Source organism: Dama dama, chromosome X (genome assembly GCF_033118175.1).
Source record: "Dama dama isolate Ldn47 chromosome X, ASM3311817v1, whole genome shotgun sequence".
NCBI classification, from domain to species: Eukaryota; Metazoa; Chordata; class Mammalia; order Artiodactyla; family Cervidae; genus Dama; species Dama dama.
The window spans coordinates 22,618,913-22,635,927 of NC_083714.1; the positions used below are offsets into that span (position 1 = coordinate 22,618,913).

A 17,015-nucleotide genomic window follows, 5' to 3' on the forward strand; every position below is an offset into this window, starting at 1 on the left:
CAGCTAGTTTACTGTCTGTGTATTATTTTAGGAAGAAGTAGAGGAAAAAAGGAATAAGAAAAATACAGTGAAAAGCTATAAATGGGGGGGGGGTTATACACTGAGGTGGGGTTTTGATTAACTTCATTTTGCAGATGAGGAAAAGGGAAGAAGAAATGGGCTGAAATCTTCCTCAGAGGTAAATGGACAGAGCCCCTTACCACAGCTGACCTGTCCCTTAGGTCACAGAGCCAAACTGTGGCACCCGCTAGTTGACAACGTTCAAAGGCTTTCTTCTCTAACATATCCAGAAGATTCTGCCGGGGGGGTGGGGGTGGGTGGGGAGGCTGGTGCTGAGGTAATAGCCCAAACGGAGGATGCCAGGGGTCCATTCCTGATTACTGTGGGGAGGGGCAGCTCTCCCTGCTCTGGGCGGGTTTCTGACATCGCCATTGCCATGGCTTCTCCCCGTCCAGGTCACAGTAGGAAATCTCTCCTGTGGGCTGACGCGGCCCCTCCCCCACCCCACTCCCCCAGTTAAGGAAGGAGAGAGCAGCTACTGGTGGGAGCCAGCATCAGGGGGCTCAGCCCCCAGAAGCCCTGAAGTGACATGTTAGGGGACACTGTCAGCCCAACGACTTCAAGGCAACCCCGCTCAATCCCGCAACTGAGAATAGCTGGGGAGGGATGAAAAGCAGTATAGTTGCCCATACACATGAAGGAACACGCGGTCAGAAAGCCAGGAAGCCTTCCACATTATTTTAGTGAAGTGGAGGACATTCATGTCCTGGGGAGAAGAAGCAGGGTGGCGGGGTGGGGGTGGGGAACACCTTCCCAGGAACTTGCCCTGTCCCTTCTCCCGATCTCATATTGGAGATATTGGAGGGGGTTAAAGAGGACTCATCTGACCTCAGACCCCAAGGTCCTTAAAGCTTCTTGTAGGTGTATAAATACCTACCTCTGTGAGCAGCACAGGGCTGGGGGCACGGGAGTGGGGAGGACTGCATTTAAGACAGGTGGCAGAGGGAAGGAATGGGCACACCTGAGAACCTGAAGGAGCTGATGTACAGGAAATCGGTGCTCCTCAGAGGCAAGAGGAGGGAGCCCAGCGGCTGGAGAGGGTGTGCCAGGGGCTAGAGAGTAAGAGGAGAGCAAGTGAGGGCCCATCAGGGACACTCACAGGAGACTGACAGTGACAGGAAGGCTAGTCAGAATCACAGACCCTGGGGTTGTGTATACAACTCCAGGCTGAGGGTACCAGCAATGCACTGGTTGATGTGCCCAGAGAGAGACAGTGGGGTTCCCATTGTGTTAGCAACTGAGGGAGGAAGGAGAGGGAGACACCAGGTGCTATAAGAAGCCAGTGCAGCCTTTCCTGGGCTGTCAAGCCTCCGGAACCTGCTTAGAAAGAACACCCTACCCCCCACCCCCAGGCACATTCTCCATCGGTGGAAAGGGTACAGGCTCAGCCTCCCTTGTTCTGCCATCACCCCTCCCCCGGACCCCAGCATCCCAGGTTTGGCTTAAGCTTCAGCCTCCTTAACCCTCCTGACCAGAGGGAGGCTGGGAGGGCCTCTCTGCCTTGGACCCTTTAGCTGAGAACCGGCCCAGCGTGCAGACTCCAGAGGCACTCTCCTTGCATCCATCCCTGGCACTTCTGGGACCCTGGTAGCCACCACCATCTCTCCAGAGCCAAAGGGGACCCCCTCCCTCACCTCCAGGCAAGAAGCAGCTCCACTCAGGCCCCCAAAGCCATATGGACCCCCAAAATTTCCCAGATCATATAGAGTTGGAAAAATCCCTGATGCTGGGAAAGATTGAGGGTAGAAGAAGAGGGTGTCAGAGGATGAGATGGCTGGATGGCATCACCAATGCAATGGACATGAACTTGGGCAAACTCTGGGAGATGGTGAGGGACAGGGAGGCCTGGCATGCTGCAGTCCATGGGGTTGCAAAGAGTTGAACACGACTGGGCAACTGAACATCAACAATAACATAGAATTTAACCTTTAATTCTTCTCTACCTCTCCATCTCTGCTGTTTTCTTAATTTTACTTTATAAACACTTGTTGAATATTTGCCCAAAGATACACTCTATGTTGCCATGTCTCTCTAGTATCCAGCAGAAGAGATAGCTGAAATAAGACAAAAATAAATCCTGCCCACTTCACTAACCTCCTTTTCACTGGAGTTAGCTTGGGAGTTCAGTTAGACCACTGCTTTGAAAATATATTCTGTGATTCACCCCCTTTTTCTTCCCTCTTTCATCCTCCTCTCTGGTGTATGAATTTGAGACTGTCTACATTTTTATTTCACCAACCTGATGCCATCTGACATTTCTTTTCTGTTTCACTTTGTGTGATACTGGCTTTTCCTTTACTTGAGAAATACATATTCTCCCTAATTAGGAGACATGGACCCAATGCCTGAGCATTCAGATCAGACTAATGGGGTTAGCCAAAAAAAGCCTTCATTTCAAACTCTAAGCTTCTTTCTTCCTTTCTGCCTTCATTCTCATTGGTCGCTAAGAGATGAAAATCACTCTTTTGTCTTGTCAGAAGAAACCGGCCTTTCTGCATTAAGGATCCCTCCTTCCTGGCATTCTTGTCCCTTGGTTTCCATGATGCCCCTGTCTCATGGTCCCCCCTTCCCTGACCCGTTTGGTGCCTGGTTCTCAGTTTACTTTGCTGAATCTTCTTGCTTTTCTTGATCTTTCCTTGCTGCTGCTGCTGCTGCTTCAGTCATGTCCAACTCTGTGCGACCCCAAGGACAGCAGCCCACCAGGCTCCTCTGTCCACGGAATTCTCTAGGCAAGAGTACTGGAGTGGGTTGCCATTTCCTTCTTCATAGTAGTAATCAAAATCAAAATCATTACAATTGTGATTTAAGAGCTTATTGCATGCCTGTACCAAGTCCTTTATTAGCAGGCCCCAGCCTTTTTAGAACCAGGGACCAGTTTCATGGAAGACAATTTTCCTATGGTGGAGGGGAGTGGCTGGTTTCGGGATGATTCAAGTATATTACATTTATTGTGCACTTTGTTTCAATTATTTTTACATCAGCTTCACCTCAGATCATCAGACATTAGATCCCAGAGGTTGGGGATGCCTACTTTAAATGCATGTGCTCCTTTAGCCCTCACACCAATTCCATAAAATAGGTATTACTATTAGCACATGTTTCAGATGAGGAAAGGGCTTCCCAGGTGGCTCAGCAGTAAACAATCGATCTGTAATGCAGCAGACACGGGTTCGATCCTTGGATTAAGAAGATCCCCTGGAGAAGGAAATGGCAACCCACTCCAATATTCTTGCCTGGGAAATCCCACGGACAGAGGAGCATGGCTGGCTACAGTCCATGGGGTCCCAAAGAGTTGGATACGACTTAGCGACTAAACAACAACAACAACAAAAACAGATGAGGAAACACACTGCAAAGTTAAATAAACTTGCCTAGGGGTATGCAGCTAGTTAGTGGTGGAGCCAGAGGTCACACTCTAGGGTGGGAAGCCTACACTTCTTATATATCTTAGCTCTCCTGTGTACACAGCACCCTACAATGTAGGTGCTGCTGAAGCTGCCTATGAACAGGAAACTGAAGTTTCTAAATTCAGGATGATAAGACCTGCCTTGCCCAGGTGCTTGGTGTATGAGTGATTAGCATCAGGCTTTCAAGAAATGGTAACTATTACTTGGTTAGAATGCATGATTCTGCTACAGAAGGAAGGATGGGGGAAAGTAAATACTGTCTTTGCTAAGCAGACAGTGCTTATTCAGTGATAATCTGACAATGTAACAGTTGGGCTCCAGGAGTTGTGCCGAGCCTGGCCACTGGCAGGCACAGGAGTGAAATCAGAAATGCCCGAGTGTTTAGTGGGCTTCCCTGGTGGCTCAGTGGTAAAAACTCAGCCTGCCGATGCAGGAGATGTGGATTAATTAGACCCCTGGGTTGGAAATATCCCCTGGAGGAGGAAATGGGAACCCACTCCAGTATTCTTGCCTGGAAAATCTCATGGACAGAGGAGCCTGGTGGGCTACAGTCCATGGGGCTGCAAAACAGTTGGACATGACCGAATGACTAAACAACCACAACAGCCACAACAAATATATATATACACAATACATATTTACATGTGTATATATATTAATATATACATACACAGTGGGATATTACTCAGTCATAAGAAGAATGAAATATTGCCATTTGAAGCAACATGGAAGCAGCTAGAGATTATCATACTAAGTGAAGTAGTAAGTCAGAAATAGAAAGGCAAACACCATATGACAGGGGTCCCCAACCTCCAGGCTGTGGACTGGTACCTCCTGCCAGATCAGCGGCACCATTAGATTAGAAATAAGGTGCACAAGAAATGTAATGCACTTGAATCACCCTGAAACCATCTTTGCACCCTAGTCTGTGGGAAAATTGTGTTCCATGAAATCTGTCCCCAGTGTCAAAAAGGTTGGGGACTACTACCATATGATATTACTTATACGTGAAATCTAAAATAAAATATGGGCTTCTAGTATTCTCGCCTGGAGAATCCCATGGACAGAGGAGCCTGGCAGGGTACGCAGTCCATGGGGTCACAAAGAGTTGGACATGACTGAGCGATTAAACCCAGCACAGCACAGGGATCTTGATGGGCTTCCCAGGTGGTCCTAGTGGTAAAGAACCTGTCTGCCAATGCAGAAGATGTAGGAGATGCAGGTTCGATCCCTGAGTCCAGAAGATTCCCTGGAGGAGGACACAGAAACCCACTCCAGTATTCTTGCCTGGAGAATCCCATGGACAGAGGAGCCTGGCGGGCTATAGTCATGGGGTCGCAAAGAATTGGACATGACTGAGTAAGCACCCCCACACACAAAATATAACACAAACGAACCTATCTATGAAACAGAAAGAGATTCATGGACACAGAGAACAGACTGGTGGTTGCCAAGGGGGAGGAGGGTGGGGGAAGGATGGAGTAGGAGGTTGAGGTTAGCTGATGTAAGCAGATTGCACATTCTATCATGTGTGGAATGAACAAACAAGGTCCTCCTTATACCACAGGGATCTATATTTGCTATCCTATGATAAAGCATAATGGAAATGAATACATAAAAAAGAAATATATAACTGAATCACTTTGCAGTACAGCAGAAATTAACACATTATAAGTCAATAATAAATAAATAAAACTGCACTCCTGGACCAGCATTCTCATTCTGTTTTCCCTCCTCTGTTTGCCCATCACATGCCTCTCTTCTAGCACACCACATAATTTACTGATTTATTATATTATTTGTTTATTCCTGTCTATCCCCCACTAGACTGTAAACATTTTAGTCTGCTTAGTTCACTGTGGTATCCCCAGCTCCTAGAATACTACCTGGAACATAAGTTGGATTTCAATAAATGCTTGTGAATGGAACAAATCAAGTGCTTGGCACACAGTAGGTACACAGAGAATGGCAGCCTTTATTATTGCTACACTCCCAGAACAAATGTTATTGGAGGGGAGTCAGTCAAGGAAAGAACAGTGTATACTGCTGAACTGCCATCCATCGAGTTGATGAGATCAGGAACCTGGGAGACATTCTAAATCAACTGCTTGCTTCTCTCTCCCCCACTCATTCTCTGTGACTTGTTAGTTGGACCATTCACTCCTAGCAAAGCAGAAAGAGAGATGGGTTTCTTTGTAGCTTCATCCATATCACATCATCAGATCTTAGGTTTAGGTGTTTCAAACTCCCAATTTCACGTGCACTTATAAGTATTAAAAGACAACTGCCCTGTAAAATATGGATGTTTTGGGTACTCTTTGCTATTTCCCTTTTACTGAAGGATAAGTAAAAGAATAATTATGTGGTGCAGTCACTCTGGAGAACAGTATGGAGGTTCATTAAAAAATTAAAAATAGAGCTACCATGTGATCCAGCAATCCCACTCCTGGGCCTATATCCAGCAAAGAGGAAAATTTCCAGTGTTCATAGCAGCACTGTTTATAATAGTCAAGACATGGAAACAACCCAAGAGCCCATCAAAAGATGGCTGGTTTAAGAAGATGTGGTATTATACATATAGTGGAGTATTACTCAGCCATTGAAAGTGAAATAATGCCATTTGCAGCAACATGGACCTAGAGATTATTGTACTAAGTGAAGTAAGTCAGACAAAGACAAATACTATGATATCACATGATATCACTCCTATGTGGAATCTGAGAAATTGTACAAATGAGCTTATTTACAAAACAGAAACAGACTCATAGACATAGGAAATGAACTGATAGTTACCAAAGGGGAAAGGGGGGAGGAATAAATTAGGAGTATGGGATAACAGATACAAACTACTATACATAAAACAGATAAGCAACAAGGATTTACTGTGTAACACAAGGAACTATATTCAATAACTTGTAATAACCTATAATGGAAAAGAAACTGAGTCATTTTGCTGTATACGTGAAATTAACACAGTAGTGTAAATCAACTATACTTCAATAAAAATACGTAAGACTTATGTGCATAATAAATAACCTAAGGTGTAAAAAAAGAGTAATAATAATGAATATTATTTTCACTTGCTATGTGTTGAACATGTAAGTAATATAGTAAGAACTATTAACCCCATTTTATTTTATTTATTTATTTTTTATTATTAACCCCATTTTAGAGGAGTTAAATGGGTCTCAGTAAGAGAGAGCAAGAGGATTAAGGTGTTATATGCCCGTAAACACAGAGTAAGTCTGGCACCGAAGCCTGTGAACTTTCCATCATATATTTGAAGTAAAAGTGTTGACATTAATGAGAAAACCAGTATCACAGTGGAAGATCAGTTATTGGGGCAGGGGTAACAGACAGATATGAACATCTGATCAATTTCCTGTTCATCAAGTACAGGTTAAAGCTGTTTGAAAATCTGTAAGTGAAAGAACTTAAATTTTATTAGAGGGAACATGATGGAGGTTGATTTTAAATATCCTGAATGGACCAAGATCAATTTAGCTCAGGGAAACATAATTGAAAATAGAATCTCTTTAGTATCACTGATCTCTGAAACTCAAGAAATCGACACATAAACTTTTCCCTTCTCTGTCTGCCAGAATGTTTGGTAAAACTATTTTATCCACTAAATGACTTTAGAGTTGCTATAAAAGTAGGAAATTTAGAATACCATAAGATTATATAAAATTTTTATATGCTTAATATTTAAAAAGGCATCAAATGATACAGAAAGAATAAATAAGCCATAGGTAAGTACTGAACATTTGGCATATTTCTTTTAAATCTTTTTTCTAACTTTGAGAGTGTGAGTGTAGATATATGTACAATTTATTGAGTAAAATTTGTTCTTTTTCTATTAATAAGTACAATAACTTCAAAAGCACAAAATAAAGATTGGCAAAAGAGAAGTAAGGGGGTGGTAACACCTGAGCAAATATAAAAACATACCAAGAAAACCTACAAGAAGTAAACTGTTACTGGCTGACAAATAATGATCATTAATTGTAGTAAGTATGATTATTTTCATAGACAAAGCAAAAGAATTGGTGGAAACATTTCTGAAAATAATGAGGGACATTAATGTAAAATCTGAAAGGATTAGGAAAGGAAAATGATAAGAAGAAATTTTATCTTTAGAGGATATGAGTGAAAGGACAGAACTCAAGTTAAGCTAGAAGATAGTGAGTGAGCTTGGTAGCTGTAGAGAGGAAGACATGATTATAAATTCACCCAGGCCCCAGCCACATCACAGACTGACCTCACAATTAGAATGCAGAGATCCTCTGCCTTGAGTGAAGCAGCTTATCAGAATAAAACAAGAGTGACGACAAGAATCAGCCATGGATTTACATGTATTCCCCATCCCGATCCCCATGTAAATCCATGGCTGATTCACGTCAATGTATGGCAAAAACCACTACAATATTGTAAACTAATTAGCCTCCAACTAATAAAAATAAATGGAAAAAAAAATAAAAACTATGATGCGAGAGTTCTTCTCTCTAGACTAATTAAATCAAGATCTGAAAATGCATTAGGATTTGTCCATAAATGATTCTCACATGCAACCAAGGTATATATATATATATATAAAACAAACAAGAGTGATGAGAACCGTGGCAGGGGGAGCCAGGGGACAGAACACAGAGGAGGGCCCTATAATCCAGGGGGTGAGAAATGGCTTCTCACAGGGGGTCATGTGTAGGCCATAGGACTAATATCCTCAGCAACTGGGAGAGCAAAGTGACCAGAGCTCTAACCAGTGTGAAACCTACCTACCTTACCACTGTGGTCAGAGAGCCCCAAGAAGGCAGTCCAAGAGGACAGAGGAGCACACTGTTTCCAAGTTGAAGGTCTTGAGCTGTTGTGCTGAGGTCTCAGCTGCATTGGATGTCAGTGGGGACTTCAAAACCATCAAGTGCCGACTCTCCAAATATCTCCAACACACCTGTTGATATGACCAAGTTGAATTTATCACTTACCTCTGTAAGCGAGAACCCCCACCTCACAAAGCTTTGCTAGTGTTTTAGGGAGGAAGGAAGTTCCAATGGATTGAGAAATGAAAGCATGGTTTACAGTTGAGGGTCTTTTAATCTGGGACTTGATTAGGACTGGAGTAGTGACCTTGATGGACTTCCCAGGTAGCGCTAGTGGTAAAGAACCTGCCTGCCAATGCAAGAGACATAAGAGAAGCGAGTTTGATCCCTGAGTTGGGAAGATCCCCTGCAGGAGGGCATGGCAACCCACTCCAGTATTCTTGCCTGGAGAATCCTATGGGCAGAGGAGCATGGCAGGCTAAAGTCCATAGGGTTGCAAAGAGTCAGGCATGACAGAAGCAACTTAGCACGCACAGCAGAGATCATGATACCAAAAGTCTGGGATTGGTGGAAGCTGCAAGGGGAGGATTTTGAGGAGGGGGACTTAAAGAATTTCAGAGTGCAAACTGTTGATGCCTTCCACAGAAAAGTTTATGGATCTTTGGGGAGGATGCTGTAGTGAAGCAACCATTTGCCTGGACAGAGGAGTCCTGGAAAAGTCAGTCAGTCAGTTTAGTCTCTTAGTCGTGTCCAACTCTTTGCGACCCCATCCTTGTCCATCACCAACTCCAGAAGCTTGCTCAAACTCATGTCCATCGGGTCAGTGATGCCATTCAACCATCTCATCCTCTGTCATCCCCTTCTCCTGCCCTCAATCTTTCCCAGCATCAGGGTCTTTTCCAATGAGTCAGTTCTTTGCATCACGTGGCCAAAGTATTGGAGCTTCAGCTTCAGTCCTTCCAATGAATATTCAGGACAGATTTCCTTTAAGATTGACTGGTTTGACCTCCTTGCAGGCCAAGGGACTCTCAAGAATCTTCTCCAACACCACAGTTCAAAAGCATCAATTCTTTGGCGTTCAGCTTTCTTTATGGTCCAACTCTCACATCCATCCATGACTACTGGAAAAACCATAGCTTTGACTTTGACCTTTGTCAGGAAAGTAATGTCTCTGCTTTTTAATATGCTGTCTAGGTTGGTCATAGCTTTCCTTCCAAGGAGCAAGCATCTTTTAATTTCATGGCTACAGTCACCATCCGCAGTGATTTTCGAGCCTCACCCACCCAAATAAAGTCTCTCACTGTTTCCATTGTTTCCCCATCTATTTGCCATGAAATGATGGGACCAGATGTCATGATCTCCATTTTTGAATGTTGAGTTTTAAGCCAGCTTTTCCATTCTCCTCTTTCACTTTTATCAAGAGGCTCTTTAGTTCCTCTTCACAGTCTGCCATAAGGGTAATGTTATCTGCATATCTGAGGTTATTGATAGTTCTCCCGGCAATTGTGATTCCAGCTTGTGCTTCATCCAGCCTGGCATGTAGCATGATATACTCTGCATATAAGTTAAATAAACAGGGTGACAGTATACAGCGTTAAGGTTTTTTTTTTTCTCCCCAATTTGGAACCAGTCCATTGTTCCACGTTCATTTCTAACTGTTGCTTATTGATGTGCATACAGATTTCTCAGGAGGTAGGTGAGGTGGTCTGGTATTCCCATTTCTTGAAGAATTTTCCACAGTTTGTTGTGATTCACACAGTCAAAGATTTTGACATAGTCAATGAAGCAGTAGTAGATGTCTTTCTGGAATTCTCTAGGTTTTTCAATGATCCAATGGATATTGGCAATTTGATCTCTGGTTCCTCTGCCTTTTCTAAATCAAGCTTGAACATCTGGAAGTTCTCACTTCATGTACTGTTGAAGCCTAGCTTGGAAAATTTTGAGCATTACTTTGCTAGCGTGTGAGATGAGTGCAATTGTGCGGTAGTTTGAGCATTCTTTGGCATTGCCTTTTTTGGGGATTGGAATGAAAATGGACCTTTTCCAGTCCTGTGGCCACTGCTGAGTTTTCCAAATTTGCTGGCATATTGAGTGCAGCACTTTCACAGCATCATCGTTTAGGATTTGAAATAGCTCAGCTGGAATTCCATCACCTCCACTAGCTTTGTTCGTAGTGACGCTTCCTAAGGCCCACTTGACTTTGCACTCAGGGATAGTGCAAAGTGGGTTCTAGGTGTGTGGGTTCTAGGTGAGTGATCACACTATCGTGGTTATCTGTGTCATTAAGATCTTTTTTGTACAGTTCTGTGTATTCCTACCACCTCTTCTTAGTATCTTCTGCTTCTGTTAAGTCCATACCATTTCTGTCTTTTATTGTGGCCATTTTTGCATGAAATGTTCCCTTGGTATCTGTAATTTTCTTGAAGAGATCTCTAGTCTTTCCCCTTCTATTGTTTTCCTCTATTTCTTTGCATTGATCACCAAGGAAGGCTTTCTTATCTCTTCTTGCTATTCTTTGGAACACTACTTTCAGATGGATATATCTTTCCTTTTCTCCTTTGTCTTTTGCTTCTCTTCTTTCCTTGGCTATTTGTAAGGCCTCCTCAGACAACCATTTTGCTTTTAGCATTTCTTTTTCTTGGGAATCAATTTGATCACAGGCTCCAGTACAATGTTACGAACTTCTGTCCATAGTTCTTTAGGCATGTTATCATCTAATTCCTTGAATCTATTTGTCACTTCCACTATATAATCATAAGGGATTTGATTTAGGTCATACCTGAATGGTCTAGTGTTTTTCCCTACTTTCTTCAATTTAAGTCTGAATTTTGCAATAAGGAGTTCATGATCTGAGCCACAGTCAGCTCCCCGTCTGGTTTTTGCTGATTATATTGAGCTTCTCCATCTTCAGCTGCAAAGAATATAATCAATCTAATTTCGGCATTGACCATCTGGTGATGTCCATGTGTAGAGTCATTTCTTGTGTTGTTGGAAGAGGGTATTTGCTATGACCAGTGCATTATTTTTGCAAAACTGTTAGCCTTTGCCCTGCTTCATTTTGTATTCCAAGGCCAAACTTGCTTCTTACTCCAGGTGTTTCTTGACTTCCTGCTTTTGCATTCCAGTCCCCTATGATGAAAAGGATATCCTTTTTTTTTTTTTTTTTTTTTTTTTGGTGTTAGTTCTAGAAGGTCTTGTAGGTCATTGCAGAACCATGCAATTCAGCTTCTTGGGCATTAGGTGTTGGAGCATAGACTTAGATTACTGTGATATTGAATGGCTTGCCTTGGAACCAAACAGAGATCATTCTGTCATTTTTGAGATTTTACCCAAGTACTGCATTTTGGACTCTTTTGTTGACTACGAGGGCTACTCCATCTCTTCTAAGGGATTCTTGCCCACAGTAGTAGATATAATGGTCATCTGAATTAAATTCGCCCATTCCAGTCCATTTTAGTTCACTAATTCCTAAAATGTCAAGGTCATTCTTGCCATCTCCTGTTTGACCACTTGCAATTTACTTTGATTCATGGACCCAACATTCCAGGTTCCTATGCAATATTGTTCTTTACGGCATTGGACTTTACTTCTATCACTAGTCACATCCACTGCTTTGTGTTGTTTTCCTTTTGCCTCAGCCTCTTCATTCTTTCTGGAGCTATTTCTCCACTCTTCTCCAGTAGCATATTGGGCACCTACCGACCTGGGGAGTTCATCTTTCAGTGTCATATCTTTTTGCCTTTTCATACTGTTCATGGGGTTCTCAAGGCAAGAGTACTGAAGTGGTTTGCCATTCCCTTCTCCAGAGGACCACATTTTGTCAGAACTCTCCACCTGTGACCCATCCATCTTGGTTGACCCTGAACAGCATGGCTCATAGTTTCACTGCGTTAGACAAGGCTGTGATCCATGTGATCAGTTTGGTTAGTTTTCTGTGACTGTGGTTTTCATTCTGTCTGCCCTCTGGTGTATAAGGCTAGGAGGTTTGTGGAAGCTTCCTGATGAGAGGAACTTCCTGGAAAGTAATGTCAGTGAAGACAGTGGACTAGCAAAGTCACATTTATGTAGCTAATACTGTGTGGTTTAGTTTCTTAGTGTCCAGGCTGAGTGTGGGGATGGACTGTTTTAATTCTCATACACAAAACATTTTATGAATAATTCACCTTAGGTATGCATTTATTTTGTAGTGTCAAGACCCTTTTGTTCCCCTGAATACCGAGGAAAGATGACACCTACTCTTCTTATGAGGTGTTTGCTAAGCCCTGAGATACTAATTAAATAGCTAGCTTTAACAGTTTGCTAAGCCCTTTAGGTGGATTATTTTATTTAATTCTCACAAACACCTTGTGAAGTTGGCACTAATTCATTTTTTCAGACTTTCAAGAAAACACAACTTCAACAAATCTGCCTTATTTGATTCGTTTTTTTTTTTTTTTTTCCCTGAAGGGATCCAGGTTCAAGATTATTTGGCCATTCTGTCCTCTTTGGGGGCCCTTTTCCATTTGGGAATTACTGAGGAAGTGATGGAGGCAGCCTCCATCTGCTCCACCTTGGATCTGGGTCACCTCCCCTTGGGATTCCTGGTGGCCCAGATGGTAGAGAATCCGCCTGCAATGCGGCAGACCTGGGTTTGATCCCTGGGTTGGGAAGATCCCCTGGAGGAGGGCATGGCAACCCACTCCAGTATTCTTGCCACGGGGGGAATCCCCACAAACAGTGGAGCTTGGCAGGCTACAGTCCACGCGGTCGCAAAGAGCTGGACACGACTGAGCAATTAAGCAACGGCAGTAGCATCAGCTCCCTTCAACATCGCGGCTTCACCATGGGGCCGGTGATCCCTCTCCTTGCAGAGGACCCCGCCTGGGATTTGGCTGCTCTGCAGACCGGAAGCCACCCCAACTCCTCCCGCGCATGCTCCGACCATCTGGTGTCCGCCGCGCCGGTTTTTCTGGTTTCCGGCTACCAGGGGGCGCTAGGACCCAATCGCACGTGCTGGGCGGGGCGGCGGCCAAGCGGTCGGGGAGCCGCGCGTTGGGGCGTGTGGGACCTTGGAGCACGGGAGGGCTGCGAGCCTACTCAGGCTGCTTTTCTTCTTCCATCACCTTCTCCTTTCGCTGTGCACGGGCCACACGGTGGAACTGCAGCGGTGAAAACGGCTGAAGTCGGGGCGCTGTAACCTCCTGGCGACCCTGAGGAGCAGCAGCGTGAGTTTCCCGGGTACCAGGAGGCCCTGGGAGGAGACACCTCATCCTGACTTTGTGGCAGTTTTTGCCATCCCGTAACGCAAAGGAGGGTCTTGGTCCCAACCTTTCCCTTAGATCGGAGAGGTGCCCTTCCATCCTCTTGCCCTTGGAGGGATGTGCTCTCCTCTGGAGTATCCCGGCGCGGGGTGGGGGGTGGGGGCGGTAGGCGGGCCTGGGTGGGGGGGGTGGAGTTTGTATACTACACTTGATCTTAGCCAAAAGGCCGAGAAGCGATTGGAGTTTGTATCTTTCAGCTGTTCTGGCAGGACTTCCTAGCCCAGTAAGCATTAACCAAATTGCTAGAAAACCCCCAAACAAACAAACAAAAATCATTAACATTCTCACAGATATGCTAGAATAGAACAATTCACCGTTTATGAACAGGGCTTGAGAGTTGCAAGAAATGAACTTGTTACCTGACTAAGGTTTATTGCTTGGAGTAGGGGTCTAGGCACACTCACACGTAAACTGGCAGGCCACTGATTGTCCAGAGTACACAATGGGATCACCCAATCGGAAATGGATTCTACACCTCATCATGCAGTATTCAGAGATGCTGACTTTGCTGTTTCTGTCAGCACAACCCGAAGCCCCAATTGACAAAAATGCATCCGAAATTTCATTCACCACAATTCTTACCACGTCTTGCCATGGAGGACAAAAGTTAAATTAGATAAAAACGAAATAATGTAATAGATTAATGGTATAAGAGCCTTATATTTTGCATACCATTAAATTCACTCATTTTGAGTGTACATTTGTTTTTAGTAAACTTTAGTAATTGTCACCACAGTCCAGTTTTAGAGCATTTTTATCATGCCACCCCACCCCCTAAATTCACAAAAGACTATTTGTAGTTGATCTCTCCTCCCACCTCTAGTCCTGAGCAACCATGTAAACTGTCTTCTGTCTCTGTAGTTGCTTTTTCTGAACAGTTCATGTGCATGGAATCATACAATATGTAGTCTTTTGTGAATGACTTCTTTTCACTTAACATATTTTTCAGGTTCATCCATGTTGTAACATATATCAGTACCTCATTGCTTTTTATGGCTGAATAGTATTCCATGGTATGGATATGCCACATTTGTTACCCATCTATTGGCTGAAGGACACTTATTTCCACTTTTTGGTTATCATGAATAATCCTGTTGTGAACATCTATGACGACATATGTTTTCATTTCTCTTGATTTCACTGCTCTGCTCTGGTGCTGCCATATCACCCTTAGCAGACCTTTGTTATAACACTTAAGACACTGCCAAGTAAGCTTGGGTTCATTTTCTGTCTCTCCTCTAGAGAGGGCAAGGACCATGTTCACTTGTTCCCTGGTCTAGGAGTGGTATTTCTGGATCATAACTGCATGTTTAACTTCTTTAGGAATTTCCAGACTTTTCTAAAGTGGCTGCCATTTAATATTCCCATTGGTAAATGTATGAAGGTTCCAATTTCTCCACATCCTCACCAACACTTGTTTTGTCTTGTTGTCAGTATCTCATTGTGATGTTAATTTGACTAGACTGGTAGTTGATTTAGCTAGTTTCACTTCACTCTAATGAATACCTGTTTTAATATTTTAATGTAGGAGCTGAAATGAGTAATACATGGTCACTCTTTGCAAGGAGCTAATATATAGCTCCTTCAGGGAGACAGGTAGAGAAACAGATAATTACAGTTACAGTGTGTTAAGTGCTCTGAAGGACTTGAGCACGGGGTGCTGTGGGGAGCAGAAGAAACCTAACCTAGGCTGGGGAGAGGATGGAGGAAAGTATTATTTTTTTTAATTGAAATATAGTTGATTTACAATATTGTGTTAGTTTCAGGTATACAACAAAGTGATCCAGTTATATACATATGTCTTCAGATTCTTTTCCATTGTAGGTATTGAATACATACAAGATATTGGATATAGTTCCCTGCATTGTACAATAAGATACAATATATCTATTTGATATATAGTAGTGTGTATCTGTTAACCCCAAGCTCAACCATAATGAAACAAAGTGTAGTACGTCAATTCCATTTTTTCATTAGTAGACCATATTACAAAACCATGTAATCAATTATTATATTTTGGGTTTCATCACTAAAAAACTATGGAAATTTGTTTTTTTCTGTTGTTATATAAGTACCTACATAATATTCTCGATTTTGCTTCTTGGCCCATATAACCTAAAATATTTACTATCTGACCTTCACAAAAAAAGTTGGCCAACTCCTGGTTTAGTAGAATAAACAGACATAGAAAGCAGTTGACATGTACTTGTTGGGTCACCTTGGGAAGTCACTTTACCTCTCTGGCCTTGATTTTTATTATCTATAAAATAGAGATAAAGGGTGATGGGTGGATGAGATAAGCTCTAGGGTGAAAAACCCCCCATCCCCTAAATTTTTATAAATGATTTAGTTATGCAAATATTTCAGATACTACTGTGTTCTAAGAACTGTTAGAGGTGTTGAGGATACAGCAGGAAACAATGTTCTTGTCCTGAAGAAGGATACTATTCTAAAATGAAAGGAGATTTAGGTTGCAATGTGTGATCTGAGATTGGATCTTTAATTTAAACAGACTAGCTTTATAGGGAATTTTGGGGGAAAGTAGGCAAATATAAGTATGGATGGGTCTTAGATGAGATGAAAACTTTTTTCTAAGTGTTTTGACTATGCTTCATGGCATGTGGGATCTTAGGTTCACTGCAGTGGAAGCTTCTTAACATGGAATGGTAAAGGTTGATAATTGAGAAAAAGCAGTTATAGAGTTACAAAGCATTATGTACATGCATTATGTCATTTTGGTAGAAAATACATATATATATGTTATATATACTTAGAAAAAGATCTGAAAGGATATATACTTAGCTGTTAATAGTGACAATTTCTGGGTGATTGAAATAGAAAGTTTGTTATTTTTAATTTAAATTTATTTGTTTTAATTGGAAGATAATTGTTTACAATATTGTATTGGTTTCTGCCATATAGCAATATGAATCAGCCACAGGTATACATATGTCCCCACCCTCCTGAACTTCCCATCCCACCCACTCAGCACCAGTTTGAGCTTCCTGCATCATATAGCAAATACCCACTGGCTATCTGTTTTACGTATGGTAATATATATGTTTCAATGCCACTCTCTCAATTCATCCCACCTTTTCCTTCCCCCACTGTATCCACAAGTCTGTTCTTGTTTCTAATCTTTTTATTTTCTAACTTTCCACAATGAACAAATATACACTGCTTTTGTAAAAATGAAAGATTCTTTCTAATTTAAAACATAATCTCTCTTCCTGGTGCTTACCTGCTAGTGCCCCTTTAAGTATTAGTATTGCCAAATCTGTCATTTTTTCCCTAGGGAAACACAAGTAAGAATGGAGAGTGCTCTTCTCCCCGGAAGCTAACAAAAGGTCAAGTCTTTCTCTGTGAAATGGCTGTAGAATGTAAACTGAGGCTCCTGGCATTTCCCTACTGGTAAGTAGAGCTTTCTT

General features: G+C 42.6%; 1 long non-coding RNA gene across 2 annotated transcripts in view; it reads left to right on the forward strand.

The window, feature by feature from the left end:
• The first annotated feature begins 13,300 nt into the window (after nt 1–13,300).
• Nucleotides 13,301–17,015, forward strand: part of LOC133051862 (uncharacterized) — a 58,328-nt gene continuing 54,613 nt past the window's right edge. For both annotated transcript variants that reach the window (XR_009691931.1, XR_009691932.1), the window contains exons 1-2: nt 13,301–13,491; nt 16,883–16,998. This is a non-coding gene — a long non-coding RNA (uncharacterized LOC133051862). The remainder of the gene's footprint in view (nt 13,492–16,882; nt 16,999–17,015) is intronic.